This window comes from Sebastes umbrosus, chromosome 4, assembly GCF_015220745.1.
Source record: "Sebastes umbrosus isolate fSebUmb1 chromosome 4, fSebUmb1.pri, whole genome shotgun sequence".
In the NCBI taxonomy this organism is placed as follows: Eukaryota; Metazoa; Chordata; class Actinopteri; order Perciformes; family Sebastidae; genus Sebastes; species Sebastes umbrosus.
The window spans coordinates 3,986,737-4,006,934 of record NC_051272.1 but is presented as its reverse complement, the minus strand read 5'-3'; the positions used below and the strand labels follow the sequence as shown (position 1 = coordinate 4,006,934).

The window sequence follows — 20,198 nt, the reverse complement described above, 5'->3', positions numbered from 1 at the left end:
GATGTCATCAAAGCTGTGGGGGTCGGCTGAATGTGCTCTGCATATAAATCGAGGTTGCATAAGAGACTGACAGGATCATCACACAAAGATGTTCCATTACACATAGACAAAAACGCATAAACACATAAACCATGGAGATATGAAGATGATTGTAATGAAAAGCAAAAAAGTAGGTGTGTTACTACCAAGTTAGTCAGAAATATCCACACTCAGGAATGTTTTTAAATCCCCACACGAATGAGTAAAGAGGAAGCTTACACACAAATGAACAGTGTTTTTGAAACCAATTGCATTTATTCGTAGTAGTGGTACAGAATGTACAGCAACATTTTTATCACTGCACAACTTCCAAGGATTTTCTCTCCACATTCCCATTTGACAGATCATTTCTTTTCCGTTGTACAGTGAATAAATAGGCTCATAAAAAAAAAAAAACCCAAGGCTCCTGAGATGACTGTGGCTATTTTTATCCCCCAACAAGATGCTTCGTCCTCGGATGAATTAATGCAGAACGTTTTTTAAGATACAATCCCTGACATGGGGGGGGATGGTTTTGCGTTATTTTCTGAAGTTTTCCTCGGTTGCATAGCAACACTTGTACAGCCACCTATTTTGTCTCCAAATACACCTCAAAAACAGATCTTAAAGGAGCAAAAGGAGACTTGAATATGGATGTGAGCTTAGCAACTTCAATGCACTGACAGAAAGTATGTCCTCCCTTCACAGTTGGCATTAAATCCACTAACTGGATTAGAAGAACTGTTACTGACCAGTTTATTTTCAGCACACGGGATACCAGGACGAGATAGATGTTTGCATGCTGCTCAGTAGAGCGTTGTGTACATATTTAAAAATGTAAAACATGACACATAGTGACCAGAGAATTATGCCCTCTGAAAAATCAGCAAGGGTCCTATTTTTGTGGCGGTGCAACGAGCAGCACAGACAGCGCCCTCAATGTCTTTTCCTGTGTTTTGGTGGAAAATGTGTCTTAGCTGAGAATAGATGTCTCAGTATCATGTCTGTTTCTGTCGTGACGTCACTTTGTCAACAACACAAGCTTAATTCTTGGAGCAAATAAATGAAATATGACTGAAATGCTGAAATCTATTTGAATCAAACACTCTCCAACCAGTAGATGTGTTTGAATTGGCGACAATAATAATGTTTATTGTGGTTGACGCAGGAACATCGGTAAAGCAGTATGAATTTATCTATAAATTAACATGGGTGATTATAGTATCTGTTGTCCACAGAGCTTCTTTAGACTGGATTAGGGCTGGGCAATATGACCATATGTATCGTCAGAACGATATCAAAATGTTTTTCTATATCATTTCTATCGTGGTATGGGCTAGGCCTATATTGATTTATTTTTTCTCTATAATTTCACTTAAAACTGTTATGTTCACTTGGCCCTCAAGTTCTTGAAATGAGAAAATACTCTGCTTTTCATATGTTAAGTAGTAATCACACTGAAGTACAAAAACAGGCTTTACTATGTGGTTGTTTCATATAGACTATTTATTTATTGAATTACCAGAAAACATGCTATATTGTGATATATATCGTTATTGAATGATGAAATGAACAATTTCAATAAAAAAACTAGATTTAATCCCCATTGTAAACTTTCAGGCATTTATTATCTTGTTGCATTCATGCATCATTGTTTACCAAGTTGGGCTGGGCAATATGAAGAAAATCAAATATTACAATATTTTTTAACAAATACCGTTATTGAGGTGATATTGTAGGGTTGATTATTGGTGCTTTCACAAAATGAGATTTTTTGATAAATAATTATCAGTAATGTGGATATAATAACCAAATGGGTAAAGGCAAATAATACTGATAAGTTCAGAAAATTACTTCACTTTACTGTAATGCAGCCTTTAAAACTAGGGAAAGACAACGTTTATTTCATATTACGATATCCAAAATCTAAGACGATATCTAATCTCATATCACAATATCGATATAATATAGATAAATTGCCCAGCTCTAATACCAGGCAGATAAAAAACAAAACACCTATGTTGAGTTGTAAATAGTAGCCTATTTGTCCTGCTGAAGGCCTGAGCAGCGCTCGTCCTCAGGGCCACTTGAAGCTCAAATTAGTTCATATGCATCAAGTTTTGTCCTCTCGTGTTTTGGCCTCTAACATAATAAAGCGTGTCTGTTCCGGGTGCTAAGTGTACTAATAAATCTGATGTGTGTTCTGTAACGCCATGCCTGAACAATGACTTGCTCTGAAAATGAGCCACGACGTTAAGAGATCTGCCTCGGGGCAAACTAACACTCTCTTTTTCTTCTTCTTCTTCTTCTTCTCTCCCTCCGTCTCTGTTTCCCCTTTCCATCGCCCTCCCTCTTCATTCTTTCTTTCACACTCTCATTCTGTTCATCCTCATCTCTCGGTCTGTCTTTGCCCTTTTTCTGTCTCTCTGTCATCTGTAGGTTCCAGAAGTATAGGTGCTCTCTGCTCCACCAACTGAGACTCCATGGCTGCCGGTGCTGCCGCTTGACTCATTGCACCGTGAGTTCACTCTTCTTTTATGTGTGTGTTGGTCTGTTTGTCCATCTGTGTTTTTCTCATGTCCTCAGAGAGGCTTTTTCTTGGTTGTTTAGTCAGTCTATGTAGCGTGCCCACTTGAATTAATGACACACCGACACCCTCGCTTTATCCTCTGCAGCGGCTGCTTCTCCGTGACTTTATTTGTGGAACTGTTTTGAATTGTGAAGATACATTATTTTGTGTGACTCTAAATGTTGATGCCAAGAGAGCCTGGTTACTCCCTATGGACCAGAGTCGTGCTGTGATTAGTCTCTCACGCTGTGCTCATTATTCTGCTGATTCCGCTCTCTACACTACTCTGGCATTAGTATGGCAACACTGGCTTTCTCCAAAACAAAAAGTGGACGCATGAAGCCAGTGTTCTCAACTTGGTGAGTGACAGGCTGTGATAGCAATTACAACACACTGCACTTTTCTTATTAGTGTGTGATTTCAAATTAAACAACTAACTCCATCCATATTTGATGTGATATATAATAGAAGTATAACAGCTGGTCTAGTTTTTTTGTTAATGGATTCTTAATGTCCTGAATAGCAGATGAGATGCACTGCAGCTGATGCTCGTAGTGGAACATTGTGTGAATATTAGATTATGATATTATGTGTGGGTACTGTTGGGACTGTTATGCCAGTGCTAAATGGTAGGGGTGTAATGGTACACAGGAATCACGGTCTGGCTCATACCCCGGTTTAGGAGTCACAGTTCGGTACAGTGGGGAAAAAAAACAAATGCATCAGGATGCGTTTCTTTTCATTTATTTTGAACAGACAGTCAAAGATGGACAGAATCATCTTGTTGGGGACTGAGGTAGCATTTCGCCCACTGGCAACTTTGGTAAACTATTTTCATTATACAAATAAGTAACATTTCAAACACTTCTATATAACACTGAACAAACACTTTCACAACAGGCTTTAAAACTGAAAAGCATTTATTATGCTACGAAATTTAAACTGAAAATCCCAAAATACATATAATGATGAAAAAACAAAACTTGTGAATTAGGAGAAGTGTGTCAAGTAGTTCCACCTTGACTATGTTTAAACATTCAAAGCACCCAAACATTTATCATCCCTGTGATCGCCGCATCTGTGTGATGCCCTCAATGTGCTTTAGCACGGTCGATGTGTTTCCATTCACATACCCTGCAGCGGTGGAGCAACGCCAATACACCGCCCTCGTCTTATACACAACTCTTTCTCTCTGTTGCTGTGGTAGCTGACCGGTAACCTGCAGGTGGGTCTTCCAGGTCCGGGGTTTCATTTGCGCTGGCCATAATGTGACTGACTCGCACGCCAATCCGCTTGTCGTGCTAATAACCTCAGCACCTGTTGCTAACAGCGTACGGCTAAACGTCTCCAAGCGGAACTCGCGCTTGTGAACTCTGGTTCCTCATCACGTGCATCAATCTACATACCGTGTATTCTACGTGCACCGGACCAACTGGGATATTTGGATTTATCTTTGTTCCTTTAATATCTTTGTTCCTTTAATATTGTCATAAGTCTATATTGTTTAGTTAAAGCAATGTTTTGGATCAGAGCACACTGAAGGTCAGAGGTTACTCCAATGTCAGTGAAAAATTGGATCAAGTTCCAAACAACTGTACATATTAGTGCAGCATATAATATGTATGCTTCTTTTTTAAAAGCAGTATTAGTTTATTTTTTGGCATGTTGGGGGTTAATAATCCTATTTTTTTTTTCTTATTTTTTTTCACTATGACCAACCCCTCACATTACACATAGTCATCTGATCCATTGTCAATATGATACTATTGATTGGTGCAGAGTTAAATGGTAAATGTCCATCCAGAAGTGATAACGTTTTTGAACTTGCTGTGAGGATTTTGTTGATGACTTACCTTTGCTAACATTGCCACGCACTTATTATTTTGCTAATGATCTCTGTTTCCATATGTCTCAGAGCCAGCTGGGTAAAAAGCAGCCATCTGTGTTGTGTCTCAGCAGCTTTGGGTCCTGCTCTGTTTGCATGTGCTCTGTCTCCACAGCTCCCACCACAGATGTTGCTGCGTATGTGTGTGTGTTTGTGTAATAACAACAGATACTTTATGTGCTGCACTTGACCTTTTATAAAGGAACACAAGACGACTATTTTCTCTTTAGTTTCGTCTGCAACATTTGCTCTGCTTTAAGACCTTGAAGATGCACACGCTCACACGAGGGAACTGTACTGAAAGAAAATAACATCCAATTATCAGAAGACTTTATTTAGAACAATGCATAGCGTGGGTTTGCCGGGAAAGAAAGTCCTTAAAGTCGAGATGAAATTAAAAAAAGCCTTTTTAAACCTTTTAGATCACATCCACGGTCATATTGTGCACCTTTTAACAATATATGCAAACAAATATTACAACAAAAAATGAATCATCTTTTAGTTCCTGTAAAGCAAAATATGACATGTGCTTACGTAAGCTATTACCATCCAATTTCTACCAGAGGGCAACTCCAGGTCTGAGAAGTGAAGCCAATGCTGAAGTGCCTTAAAGTTGCATTCTTTCTAACAGCCAGCAGGGGGCGACTTCTCTGGTTACAAAAAAGAAGTCTGCTTGTATAGAAGTCTGAGAAAATGAGCCTACTTCTCACTTGATTTATTACCTCAGTAAACATTGTAAACATGAGTTTATGGTCTCAATCGCTAGTTTCAAGTCTTCTTCAATACATCATGATGTTCATTTAGTAAATTACGGTCCCATTTAGAGTCAAACAGACCATAAAGCAGGGGATGCTTTAGGGCGTTGTTTGGTCTGGGAGTTTTCCGTGTTTTCATCTTAGAACTTTAACTCTTTCACAGTGTGTTTTCAGTTCATGAAAGTTAATTATATCCTTTTTGGTCGCCTAAAAAATTTTTTATTCAGCATTCAGGTGTACTTAGCTCCACCCTCTCGTATCACTTCTGGTTGCAAAATACCAAGATGGCGACGGGCAAAATGACCAAACTCAAGGCTTCAAAACAGCAGTCCACAAACCAATAGGTGACGTCACGGTGACTACGTCCACTTCTTACAGTCTGAGTTCAACCAATAATATCATGACATCCATCCGTCAATCAATCTTCAATTTCTAGTGCCACAGTCCTCAGTAACTTCGTATCGCGCCACATTTTAAACCCGCCCACTTTTTAGTGTTCCAATCAAATGTGAAGGATTTGATTTGAATCCCGTCTTGTAACTGTACACCGCTCAAATATTCAGTTTCACTGGGCAATACTCACTACACAGAAGTTAAAGCGTCTTTAGCTTTAGTCTTTCACTGGGACTTTAACATAGTTTCAAGGAAGTTTTGTTTCTTCCAGTTCGGCCATTTTATTTTGCAGAAAGCAAGCTCTCATAAATATTGAGGAGGGGAAGAGTTGAATTTATGATAATCTTTGAGACTCCTTGGAGGATCAGATGGTTGCACATGTGTCCATTGCGATATAGATGCTGAAACAACGTATTTTCATCTCTCCTCCATGCCAAGGAAAAAAAAAATCCATGTAGTAAGCAGCAAACAGTGGCTGGCAGCAAAACTCCCCCTCACAACCAGGAAATGTGTAGAATCTTATTTTCAAAATGTTTCTTTTTTTAATGAGACCCGTCAGGCTCGATTTCACACACACACATGCACCAACTGAAATGGTTTGGGGCTGGTTGGAGGAAGCGAGGAGGATGAAATGCTCGTTCAGGCAAAGACAGAGGTACTGTACCTTGAGTGAGCTTCTGTACAAAGCATACATATGCTCTCTCTTTCAAAGCTTTTGACCCACAGGCTGCTGCTCGCCCTCGTCCCCCTGTGCGTTTCACCTGGAAGTGTCGGTGGCGTAGGATGGCATTATCTCTCTCCCGCCGCCTCTCTGCCTTCTCTGGTATCCATTAGTTTCTGCTGCCGTTGGTTTGTTTTGCGCTTGGTGCTTAAGAGCAGGGGGGGGTGTTGTGTTCAATGTAATTGGATGATGTGGTATTGCTTTCCAAGCTGTTGGTGCCAGCAGTCGTTCTTTGGCCCACACCGCTCATCATCTTCCTCAAAGCCACCAAGAGAAATGATTGCAAAAAGGAAAGCTATGTCCGTCCAAAACTAGTTGCCAGAAAATACTGTAAACAATGATGGACTAGTCAAGGATTTGTTGTCGTTTTTGTTACTATTGTGACATATTTTCTACCAGCAGGTTACCTGAATGGGGTCTCCTCTTGTTTGACCCTTCCTAAAATGTCTTTTATAATTTGCAGAAGTAAAACCTGCTTCACCTTTTTCATGATGCAGGTCAGGCCCATAGACTGTATATAACGGTGAATGAAATGACAGCTCCCCAAAAGTGAAACCAAAACATCTCGATCGCCCCCTGGTGGCTGGTTGCAGTATAGGTCATAAACCCCGCCCCCCTCCATGTTAGCGGATTTTTTCCAAAGATGGTTTCTGTCAGTTTAGGTAGTTTTTAAGTGTTCTGATAAGCTTGATTTTAATTTGTTATTTGATGCTATAAAAAGGGGTGTGACGTCATGATTGACAGCTGTGATTGACAGCTGCTCTGAGTGAAGTAGTCACAGAGTCAGAGGCTCTGAGTTGTACAAGAGAGGAGATGTAACTTTGACTTTCCATAACCGTCACGAGTCTGTGAAATAGAACGTGTCAATTTGATCATAAATGTAGAGGTATTATGGTTAATTGTTGTGTCTTTTCTAGCCAAACAGCTACCGTGGTGCTAACGTAGCAGCTAGGTGGCTCACGCTAGCAAGCTATGGCCGTGCACGGCTTGTGATTGGCTCGGGCAGGTGTGAGGGCGGGACCTTAATACTGCGGCTCCAGCCCCCCAATCACTCAAAAATCTCAAGATGGTCCTGGGATCACTTCTGTACAGTGGGAGGAAGTGGAGACGCGTCGTCCATCTTTATAAATACAGTCTATAGTCAGGCCCACACAGCTGTTATGACTCTTCCACCACTGTTGTGTACATAATGTCTTTCTGGAGTTGATCATTTTTCAACTTGGACCCTCTACTGTCAAGTTTTAAGACACAATTGAAGCCAATTTATGGAAGTTAATCTTTGATATATAACTGAAACTCATTAAGGAGTTCAATGATTCTATTATCTCTTTTTATTGAGTTTTTTTTTTCTTCATCAAAGTCTGACAGATTTTGGAATAAAGCCCCTGATTTCACATAACACAAAAAGACAGCTGTGAATGTTTTCCAAAGTGGAGCCAGATTTCTGGATTAGCATAGCTGTTCTCCAGAGAGCACAGTTAGCAGGCAGAGAGAAACAGACAAAGCCATGGTTAAATCATTAGTGATATAAGCCTGTCCCCCCCCCTTACAGTCAGCCTAACGTAGTCCAAAACCACCATGGGAAAAGCGAGAGAATTTCTACATTCACAAAAACTCTGTTTTCTTTTTATTGGTGGTAATTGGGAACTGTTATCAAAACTGTTCTCCCCCCTTCTCATTTCTCCTCGAGTCGAGCGCTGTAGCAGAAAGAGGCGATTGTTCTTAGAAGAAAGTAGGACGAGTTTCTCCCGGCAGCTTCCGTTTTGTCTTGGGGCTGTTTCTGTCTTTTGTAGCTTCCTATATATTCTTCCTATATATTCTGTTTCTCATGCATGTACTCCAGCAAGTCTAATTAAGACCTGGGTAAGATGGAGTGCCAAGAGTGCTAGTTTTTTGTGTCTGCATTACATATTTAAATAAAACCGATTCAGGGTAAAAAACAACAAAATGGAGTACAGTTATTGTCCTGGTTTTCAAAGTTAATCTATTTGTGACATCTGACAACTTTTTCAAATCGTTAAACCATTTTTTTATCTCAGCAGACTTGTGAGGTTACCTCTTCTTCTCTCTCTTCTTTCTCACATTGCTTGTTTTAGATCTTGAATGGAGTAAAGAGGTTGAGAACGAAGCTGACTAAATGAAGGGCAAGCTTCAAAGGTTTCACAATAAAAGCAGACTTGTTGACAGGAAAGGGAACGTGCTGCCCGCCATGCCTTGAACGACTGCCTGTGCTAGTTCAGGCAGCTATACCGCAGGCAGTCTGGGCAAGTGTGTGTAAGTGTGATATTACAGTCCTGAAGCCAAAATAATTTTCTGTGATCCCAGCTGATTGCTTGCTCCCTGCACCCCCCCACTGGCATCCCAAGTATATCCAGCTCTCAGCACGATGCTGTACCCTCGATGTTTGATGTTGGTCCTGGTGCCAAACAAGCCTCTGTTCTATGGGGAAACAGAGGGAACGCCAGCAGGGAGGATGTTAGTCAGGTGGGAGAAAACCTCCACGTACTCTCCACAGTCATCACCTTTCCCCCGGCTAATCACTGTGGCAGTTTTACACCAGAGCGCGGAGCGTGTGAGCGAGTGAAACTGGGAGTGAGTGAGAGTGAATGAGCGTATGTGTGAGTGTGAAAGGGAGAGTATGTGTGTGTTGGTGAGAGACAAACCGTAAGAGAGATGAAAAAAAATCTCCCATGATGACATGCTTGTTATTTATAGCCCTACAGCCGGATCGTGCGTTAATATAGACCTGCTACCGTGCTGCCGTTGTAACTCGAGGTTTGAATGTTTCAGCTTGTATACTGTAGATGAGACGCGTGCATTTCCTCCTTTTCCCATGACCAGCACATTAACACAGCAGTTACTAAACAGGTTTCAAATGTACTTTCTATAGCCGCGCTTTGCATGCAAGTTATGAAACATGCCTGAAGAAGCATGGCACATGTGTGACCATCTGTGGCACTGGTTCTCACTGAGATCTGTTCTACCACCTTCCTCCAGACTGTTTTCCTTGTGGTTTATGTTAAAGCATTCTTTTGTGTGTGCTCTCTATAGTTTTGTTACCACTAGAGAAGTGTTATTAAGGGGGAAAAAAAACTACCATGCACATGACTTTGGACAGTTGTGAGATGTTTTTCCTCGACGCAAATAGCTTTCCAAAAGCTAGAAAGTACAGAGCCGAGTCTCTAATCTGTGGTGATATCATGTTGCACATTTTTTTACCTGCTCCAGTGACAAGGACTTTGTGAACACTGAGGCGGCACGCACTGTGATTTCCTCGGAGTACAAGGAACATTTTGTTCCCATTGAGAATTTATGCGATCAGGTAGAAGTTATGCACATAAATGTGTGTAAGCAGGCGGGTATACTTCTACAAAAGCAGCCTTGTACTTATTTTCAATGGAGCATTTTTATTGACATCGGTTAATGCCATTAGTTTACGTAAATCATTTTTCACTTTATATTGAGGAGTTTTGAATGTTGTCAATCAAAACAAGTGGAGTTATCTCTTAAAGGGACAGTGTGTAGGATTTGGCGGCATCTAGTGGTGTGGTTGCAGATTGCAACCAGCTGAGTACCCCTCCGCTCACTCCTCCCTTTCAAAGACTGCGGTGACGTGAGCCGCCGAGTGCAAAGCCGTGGTAACATTGTTCGCCTCACTCAGAGGCCATCCTTATCATAATAACACTACTTTAGGAGCAACGGAAGTCAGACGGCGGCAAGCGTTACCACGGTTGTGCACTCTGCGGCTCAAATTACCACAGTTTTGGAGAACTACAGTGGCCTTCAGGCAACGTAAAAACAAGAAAAAGGCTCTCTCTACAGCCAGGGTTTGGGTGTTCTGGGCTACTGTAGAAACATGGCGGACTCTGTGAAGAAGACCCGCTGTAGATGTGAAGGGCTCATTAAGGTTATGAAAACACAACGATTCTTAGTTTCAGGTGATTATACACTAATGAAAACATAGTCATGAGTAATTCCATTAATGCTAATAAACCCCCTGACATGTTACACACTGTTTCTTTAACTTAACCCCGTAAAATTACCGTCAGGCTTTATTCAGATTGTGTAATATTCACGTTTAACAAGGCCGATCTAAAATGATGCTCTGCTGTAAAAAGAGCAGCAACACCAGGTCAACAATTGTTATTTTAACTGTGGAGCTACTGTACAGTATGTATTGTATTACACACAGCACAGTATATCTTCAGGGCACCAAGTATTTACACAACCAGTGCCTGCTGGTTCTCCAGCTTTCCTCAAAACTTCTGTGTCCTTTCATTAAGTTTTATTTTTAAAAAAAATGCTTCATTTAACACCTTTAAAATCACACTGTTAAATTTGTAACTTGTTTTTAGCAGAGGTGTTATGATACCCGACAACTTTACTGATATTACATAACTCATTTCACTTTGGGTATCACATTTTCCAAATGGCCAATATTTATTTTGGGAGTGATACTCTGTATGTGCGTCTCTTTGTGTCTTGTGTGTGTGTGTGTGTGTGTGTGTGTGTGTATAATGCACTCCCACACATCTGGCGGTGTCGGCTCTGCCACTTTGCTGGTGTTTGTCTGGAGGCCAGCGGGTTGGTCTCCCCAGAGACCTGCGCTGGCTCTTTCCCAGGCCAGACTGCAGCAACTCTCCCAGAGCTTTCACAATACCAAACACTGCGCTGGAATGTTGTTGCTTTCTTTTTTTTTCTCTTTTTCTTCTTTTAGTTTTGCTCTCCCTCACTCCCTCTCTGTCGCTGAGTTTCTACTACTGACTCCCTCTCTGTCTTTCTCTCTGCCTTTCTCCTTCTTACCCCCGCAGCCCCAGTCGGTGCTTTGAGTCACGCCCGCCCATAGAGTGTAATTGCAAACCTAATCTACCAAAATATATTGCGATCTTAATGAATCTTCTTTGCATGAAATGTGCTCAGAAACTGCATATTGAGCCTTCAGGCTACAGAGAGGATAACCTCAAAAGATTGAACACAATAGCAGCCTTCACCCTGACTGAGATGTCAGATTTTTATTCTCATTCGCTTAGCATACAGGTTAAAAATAGATGAGGAAATCCTACATTCCAGATCCACATGTTCCTACTCGTACAGGTGTGTTTTGATCACAAATACAACTGGAAACTTGATATTTACAGCCAACATTAAAACAAGAATCAGATTTGTCCAACACAATCAAAAAGCTTCAAGTTGAGGTCCCCACCGGCTATATTGAAACTAAACCGCATCTTAACCATCTTGTGGGATTGTTGAACAACTGAGACTGACAGTTGGAACTACCACGGGCTAACGACTGAGCCTTACACTGCAGCGAGGAGGACATTGTTTTGACAGCATCATCTGGTTTTGCATTGGCTGTTCCAAGTCAAATCTGTCAGTGAATCAGCTCTGGGAGGTGAGCTTCTAATGAGGTTGTTTGGTTGTCACATTACTCATCGCCGTCTGCCAACACTACTACTGAAAAGAGCTTGTATAGTCCATGTTTTTAGTTTGTTTACTCTGGGAAGACTTGAGGCTTGAAGGGACTGAAGAGCAGGCCCAGAAAATGCTGCTGCTAACATGTGTGCTCTAATTCCTGGCGACTGATTTTGCCCACTCCGTTTCCTTATGGATTCATTTGGCAGTGGAAATAAACATAATGAAACAAAGAAGAGTTTTGATTACACACTGCAAGTATTCTTTCTGTAGTATAGTAGATAGAACATCTTTAGCAGCAATATATTTCCCCTTTTGAGGAATAAACCAGTATCCCCCAGCTCACCATTCATTTACAGCTCAAGTATAACTGTTAACAAGCTGAAACAAATTTAAACAACTGTCTTCTCTTCAAACAAACAATAGACAATAGTGTTTCAGGAAAGGAACTACAGGGGGGGGATTGAAGCTCATCGACTGTCAGCATCGCACATGTGTTTGTAGCTATACCTACGTAAAGTAATACACTGTAATTTGTATGTATCCCACAAACTGAATGCATATTTAATCCACGTAGTCGTGAACCAGGAAGGATAAAGAGGAGCGAATGCTGAGTAGGGAGGAAGTCGTAGTGGATGGGTGGGTCAACGTTGATTTGTCACGTAACTTCCATACTTAAGTTACGCCACTTCCGTAGTTATAACAACCCAAACCACGATCTTTTCCTAAACCTAAGTAAGTCGTTTTGTAGCCTAAACCTAACCAAGTTGTTTCCTGTGAAGATGGAAGTTTATTTTGAAAAAAACGGTATGCATGTAATGAGCAGAAATTGACACGTGTTGCTGGACATTTGTAGGAAAACGTAGGAAAAATTAGGAATAATTGAGGGCTGACCCGAATAATGCTTAATTTTGTTTAGTTTTTTTGTAGTACAAGTATGTAATGATAACGTATAAATCCCCAAATAGCCCATGAAATAAGGAATAATCCCTCAACATTATTCATTATTCAACATTAATTATTATTAGTTAGTTATTCTCAGACGGATATCGCTGTTTGTTGTGTGTAGGGGTGTGTGTGTATGTGTGTACAGTAGTGTGGCAGCGGCACTGTCCGGGCCACTGAAACGGTGAAGATGGAGACAGACAGACAGACAGAAGAACATGTCAGCCTGCTGCGATGTGCAGCGAAGCTTTGAATAACTTAAAATATTTCTCAACGAAGCTTCAAAGCCCAAAAAATTGTATTCGGGAAAGCCCTACAATAACTTTTCGTAAGACATCATACGAACCGTTGTATTAGGATACGTTTCCTGTTGATACTGTCCAAGGATTAGAAGTATTCATGTGACAGTCTATAATCTCTCACTACTCCCAAGTACAGGAATGACCAGAACAAGTTTTAGTTCATCTTGATAATGTATTTCATTCTCATTACACACTGAACACACACACATATCAACAAACATACACAAAGACTGCTACACACACTAAAGCACACACGACCCTCTACCCTTCATTCATATACGCACACACTCAGCCGTCTAACCACTTAGTACATCACAGTGGATTCAGTCCATTACACTCAGTCCATCTTGTGTTTCATTAATATGGATGAGCCCCTGGTGCAGCATGAACACTGCAAAGGCCAATCCACAATGAAAAAACATTTCTCAAGCATTTTTAAGTCCATCTTATGATGTATGAATTTTTTTTTTTATATTATCAATATAGTCCCCAAAGATTACAGTGTACAGTATTGTTTGCTACACCAGAATGCAAATTTACAAATACACACATGGCATGACTGTCGCCTGGTGATAGATGTGTCTTTAGATTTATTAGATTTGTTCCATGTGTGTTGAGTTATACCACAATGTTTGTTCTGGTAATTTATAAAAGGGGTCCTCCTATATGTGACGACACATGAATGCTTCCAAAACACAAAATGTATCTTTTTTCTACTTCTGGGGATTTATGTTCACCATCCACCATCTGTAGTTAACTGTGGTAAGATTGTTAACCACCACAATGACTATCATTACTAATGCTGGGCACACACTACACGAGACTCATGCTGATTTTAGGCCCGATTCCCTCCTCCCGACAATGGCCAGCAAAGCCCAGATTTGTTGATGATTCCAAAGATTATCTTGCCAGATATTCCTGTGGTGTGAGGTATGTTGAGAGTGTTTTTTTTACAACTCCCTATCGGCTCAGAAGTCCATCCTGGACGCACCAATCTCAAATCAGATATCCTGTTGTGTGTGGGGAACCCCGAGGACAGCCGATGACGAGGTCACGTGGGAAATAACGATATAACCAATAGAGAAACAAGCTGACTGAAGAAGGAAGGACAACCGCCGCCATCATATCTGCCCCGGCTAATGCATGAGCTAATGGAAAACATGAAGCATAAACTAGTAGTAAGATAGACTTCAGAAATGGAGGACCAACTTGTTGATTTGTGGCAACAGCACGAGTGTTTATATAACGTGTCTCCATGACTTCATCCATTATTTATGTGTTTTCTTTGTGAATTTTCAGTACAAAGTACAAAAACATTGCTAATTCTTCCTGCCCGTTGTCCGCCATGTTTGTTTACACTAAAATCACGTTTGATTGTGAGAGATTTTGTGAGATTTCCATTTTCTTGAGTCTGGACTCTTGTTGTTCATAAATGGAATCTGTTAGTGTGTGGTTTGCTGTTTTGGCCAAATTGTTGCTCTCCACACACGATAGGAACAAACCTGTCAAATTTAACATAACATGTCATCATGTGTGGGCTCTCTTACTGCACAGTTTCAACATCTGTTAAGATTTGAAAAATCCTTCAGTGTGGGCCAGCCTTTAGCACATTAAGTCAGAAATTGGCTCATAAGACGTTGACTTTTTCTTCTAGTATATTCTCTGTGACGGAGCTGAAATGATGTGGATAAACTGAGTCCCCTGTGCCTCCTCTCACCTCCTTTCTCTTGTCTGGCTTCCTTGGTGGTCTGCGTGTTGTCAGCTCACTGACTTGTTTGGATTGTGAACGTAACTCTCCGGGGAAACTCTGTAGATTACATACCATGTCTCTCACTGCTTCTCATTTGTTGGTACATAACTCTCATAGTGAGGTCTGTATAGTGGGAGCTTAGCTGTGTCTGACTTGTGCATGTTTTCCTTCAGACTATTTTTCTCTTTGCAGCATTTCATGCAGATCACGTAAACTTTAATGGTCTGATTTACACATCTGTATTCAGCCAAATTAGTGAACTCCAGACACATGAATCACTTCAGCTAATCAATCTTCATTACAAACTGGCTGCTTGTAATGGTTGGCCATTCATCTGTTCTACAGAATTTATATCTTTTTAATGGGATTCACTCACTATACACTGTGAGAATTAGGGGCTGTGACGGTTCGTGTATTCTTGCTTATTAAACAAGTTTTATTTTTTATCATTCTATTTATTTTGTATTTTCACTGTCATAGCATAAGAGATGCTTTTCAGTTTTATAGTCTACTGTGACCTGTGGAGAAGTGTTTGTTCAGTGTTCATACAATGCACTACTCTGTTCAAAATAAATGAAAAGAAGCATATCCTAATGCACCGAACTCGCACACGACTCCCGTCTACCGTTACACCCCTAGTGAGAATTCATCTTTTATTCCTCTAGCCTTGATTCAATCACCCTTGCGAACATGGGCATATATCTTATAAAGAGAAAAACAAGCCCTGATGCCTCTAATTGGCAATGCCACCCTGGACCTCCTTTATTAACTCTGAACTAGAGCCGGATATTTGTAGTCTAAGTGTTTATTTCAGCTATTACAGCCAAAAGAGGTTGGCTTTATAGTGGACGTAATAGCTGACTTTCAACACTTAAAAGAGAGATGAAACAGAACGATCACTCAATCTGGCCTGTTGCCCAATTAAGCCTCGATCTGGGTTCTTTATAGGATCGGTCCATTTCACTCGTCTTCATGCTTTAATTGTGGCGGCTGTGGCTCAGGAGGTAGAGCAGGTCATCCAAGAAATCGGAAGATCGGCGGTTCAATCCCTGGCTCCTCCAGTCCAAATGTCAAAATATCCTTGGGTAAAATACTGAAGAGAAATTGCTCCCGGCTGTGCGGTGTGTGAGCGTGTGTGAATGAGCATTAGATTATATCATGATGAGCAGCTAAAGCGCCTTGAGTGGTCGGAAGACTAGAAAGGTGCAATGTAAATTAGGGCTGTCAAAGTTAACGCGATAATAACGCGTTAATGCAAAGTCATTTAACACCACTAATTTATTTAACGCATTAATGCAACTTGCGATTTTTAGGTTGTAGCTCATTTTTAAAGCTAGAGGGAAGATGCTGGTATCATATGAAACTAGAAAACCTAAAGAATCCGTTGGTACCAACCATGTCATACTAGTTTGTCGCAAACAAGGCGAAATAACGCTCCAAACTTACGGAAAAACTGGCATGGCCATTTTCAAACGGGTCCCTTGACCTCTGACCTCCAGATGTGTGAATGTAAATGGGTTCTCTGGGTACCCATGAGTCTCCCCATTACAGACATGCCCACTTTATGATAATCACATGCAGTTTGGGGCAAGTCATAGTCAAGTCAGCACACTGACACACTGACAGCTGTTGTTGCCTGTTGAACTTGAGTTTGCCATGTTATGATTTAAGCATATTTTTAATGCTAAATGCAGTACCTGTGAGGGTTTCAAGACAATATTTGTCATTGTTTTGTATTGTTAATTGGTTTCTAATAATAAATATATCATGCATTTGCATAAAACAGCATATATGCCCTCTCCCATGTTGATACGTATATTAAATACTTGACAAATCTCCCTTTCAGGTACATTTTGATCATATGAAAAATGTGTGATTAATTTGTGATTAATGGCATTTAACTATGTACAATCATGCGATTAATCCCGAGTAGATATTTTAATCGATTGACAGCCATGATATAAATATAAAGTCTATCCTCCCTTTTACCATTTACAGACTGGAATAATCCTCTTGGTTTTAGTCACAGAGCTCACATGCATTTCCATATCCCTTTCAGCTTTCTTTCTGTCTGTCTTAATAAATGAAAAAGTTCCTAAGCAGAGAGGACTTGTCACTTATTTTAAAGAGGATGTTTTTTCAGTCCATTGAACCTCCACTTTACTCACAAATGAGAGAACACATTTTTACGCCAGCTGAATAGTTGATTTTACTCAAAACTGAAGTTCAATTTAGCAGCTAATGAGAGTCGTACTCGCGGAAAAGCTCCTTAAAACTGGAGTGACATACAGTGAAATCACTTTGGCACAATCTCTCTGTGGACAGCGAGTGAAATTTGGTAGAAATTGGGAATCGTGTGAAACAAGTCAGCTGTGACTCGGAGTGGCTTTGCTCCGAAAATTGAAAGCTGGTTGACGTGTGCCAGAGCTACACATACACACTCAAACATGGCTCAGGAGTGTTTGGCAGCAGCTGTCATTGTCACATAGGTAATGTTCATTCCACATTACTAGTCCTATACTGCATTCAGATTTTTTTCTGAAGAGAGTTTCTGATGAAAGAGACTTGTTACGCACCATTCAGCACCCATGACTAAGTGAAGAGATTAGTCAATGACACCACTAACTGTATTTTGAGGTAGCAGTGCTTGAATAGCTGGGGGGGAGATGTTTGAAGGTCATTTTAAATCCGGGGATGAGCTGAGAAAATCTGAGAAAAGGAGGCAATAAGTGCAGCCTGCACTTCATTTGCTGCTGTCAGAGTGCCCTTCACCAAACCGCTGCTAAAAGCCTATAGTTGTACAGGATGTTTGTAATATCCCCTGCAAAGGCCAGGTGGATTTATAGATAGACAGAATAGGTAAGGGGTGCATTCATAAAGTATGTAAATTTGCAGTGCAAATTACAGCTAGACCTATACATATTGTTATTGGTGTATATGTCAGACAGTAAGTAACAAGAAATTGTCGTGCAGAAATGACGATAAAAAAACATATACTGTATATCTAACATATATTGTTATCAGAATTTTTTAACACCCAAATTTTGTTTGAATGATTTCTTATAACTCAAACACTTCCTGTTTGAGAAAATGTACTGCAATAAATACACACTAGACCAGTGGGCTACCCCTAGGTCTAAGAAGTGAAGCCAATGCGGAAGTGCTTTAAACTTGCATTCTGTCTAACAGCCAGCAGGGGGCGACTCCTCTGGTTGCAAAAAGAAGTCTGATTGTATAGCAGTCTATGAGAAAATGAGTCTACTTCTCACTTGATTTATTACCTCAGTAAACATTGTAAACATGAGTTTATGGTCTCAATCACTAGTTTCAAGTCTTCTTCAATACAGCATGATGTTCATTTAGTAAATTATGGTCCCATTTAGAGTCAAATATACTATAAAGCAGGGGATGCTTTAGGGCGGGGCTACCTTGTGATTGACAGGTCACTACCAATGCGTTGTCCGTCTTTTTTTCTTACAACTGTAACCCTTTCACAGTGTGTTTTTAAGTTCATGGAAGTTAATTATATCATTTTGGTTGCCTATAAATGCCTTATTTAGCGTTCTTAGCTCCTCCCTCTCGTGTCACTTCTGGTTGCAAACAACCAAGATGGCGACGGCCAAAATGACGAACTCTAGGCTTCAAAACGGCAGTCCACAAACCAGTGGTTGACTACGTTATTTGATTACAGTATATACAGTCTATGAAACAGATATACTACTTTAAGCTTTTTATGATTGCAAAACCGGCATAGCATTAGCATAGATAGCATGCATACCATAGCATTAAGCGTGGCAATAAAAAGTGACCGCCGCATCACTAACAGTGATGCAGTGTGTGTGTGGTTATTGGCTCATTTTGCTTCTATTCTTAAAAAAAACCCATCTTGAAAGCTTTTAATATACTGTAAGAATAAACGATGGTGGATTCTTCTTTAAATAACCTGTGGTGACAGACACTGGCTTACTGTTTGCCTTAACAGACAACCAAGTACACAGCTCTCTCCCACCGCCTGGCCTCTCTCTTTCTCTCTCTCTCTCTCTCTGCAGCTCCCCCCCCTCCTATTTCATATCTCCTCTGCTCTTGTCTATCCCACTGCCACGGCTGTCTTATCATTCAAGCCCTCTGCCATAAAGCAGCAGAAAATCCCATATCCCCATCTCCTCATGGCTTCAGCTTTCAGCCTCAGTTATTCCACTATTATGTACCAGGCTCAGCGAGCACCCACTCCCTCTCTATGAACGTGCTCTGGGTGGGAAATGAGCTCTCGGCATGCTGACTTTTCTCAGGGGGAAAACATTGCCTCTCTGTGGAGAGGTGAGTGCGGTAGAACCCTGATTTGAAATTTTTTGACGGGAGCTTTTCTGTCTGTGGCTTTGATGCTTCACTTCTTTACATCTCAATCGCTCCATCTCTTATTCTTGTCAGCGGTCACTGTTTTCTTTTTTGTCGTCTGTATTCTCTCCATGTTTCACAGTGTCTGCCCTCCCATTCGCTGGCACTGTCTGTCGTAGCGCCTCATATTATGCCGAGTAGCTCGTCCCCTGTGCGAATGCTGTCCTTTAAATGTCACCAGGAATTAACATGCTTTGTATACCAGTTTGGTAGAATCATAACTACTGCTACTGCTGGGTAATACTATGGGTTTGAATCATAGACAGTATATATTGATAGACGACGCGTCTCCACTTCCTCCCACTGTACAAACATGAAGCCAAATATCCCGGATACTGGAGCGGCCATCTTGAGATTTTGACGTCATTTTTGGAGCCAGAGTCGACACAGTAGTGATCGGGGGGGGTTGGAGCCGCAGTATTGAGTCCCGCCCACACACTTGCTCGAGCCAATCACGAGCCGAGCACAACCACAGCTTGCTAGCGTGAGCCACCCAGCTCCTACGTTAGCACCACGGTAGCTGTTTGTCTAGAAAGACACAACTAACCATAACTAACATAACGTCTCTATAGCTACATTAATGATCAAACTGACACATGGTTTATTGCACAGACTCGTGACATTTATGGAAAGTTAAAGTTACACCTCATCTCTTATTTCCCGAGCCTCCGGTTGCGTGACTACTTCACTCAGAGCAGCTGTCAATCATGACGTCATACACCCTTTTTAGAGCATCAAATAACTAATTAAAACCAAACTCATCAGAAAAACAAACATCAGCATGATAAGAAACTATCTTAAATGACAGTAACCATCTTTGGGAAAAATTAATATGACGTGTAATTTTACTTTTTAGTTTGTATCATGTCCCATCCACTAACATGGATGGGACGGGATTTATGACCTATACTGCAGCCAGCCACCAAGGGGCGGTCGAGATGTTCTGCCTTCATTTTTGGGAAGCTGTCATGTCGTCCATCTTTATATACAGTTTATGGTTTGAATGCATCTTCTGAATTTGTGAAGTAAGCATGTTCAAGCTAAACAGAG

General features: G+C 40.9%; 1 protein-coding gene across 5 annotated transcripts in view; it reads left to right on the top strand.

Moving 5' to 3' along the window:
* peak1 (pseudopodium-enriched atypical kinase 1) overlaps positions 1-20,198 on the top strand; it is a 129,120-nt gene that overhangs the window by 60,969 nt on the left and 47,953 nt on the right. For 4 of the 5 annotated variants that reach the window (XM_037766797.1, XM_037766792.1, XM_037766793.1 and 1 more), the window contains one exon: positions 2,458-2,536. The exons of the other annotated variant lie outside the window; for it this stretch is intronic. The gene's annotated coding sequence lies outside the window, so the exon portion shown is untranslated. The remainder of the gene's footprint in view (positions 1-2,457; positions 2,537-20,198) is intronic. 5 annotated transcript variants of the gene reach the window in all.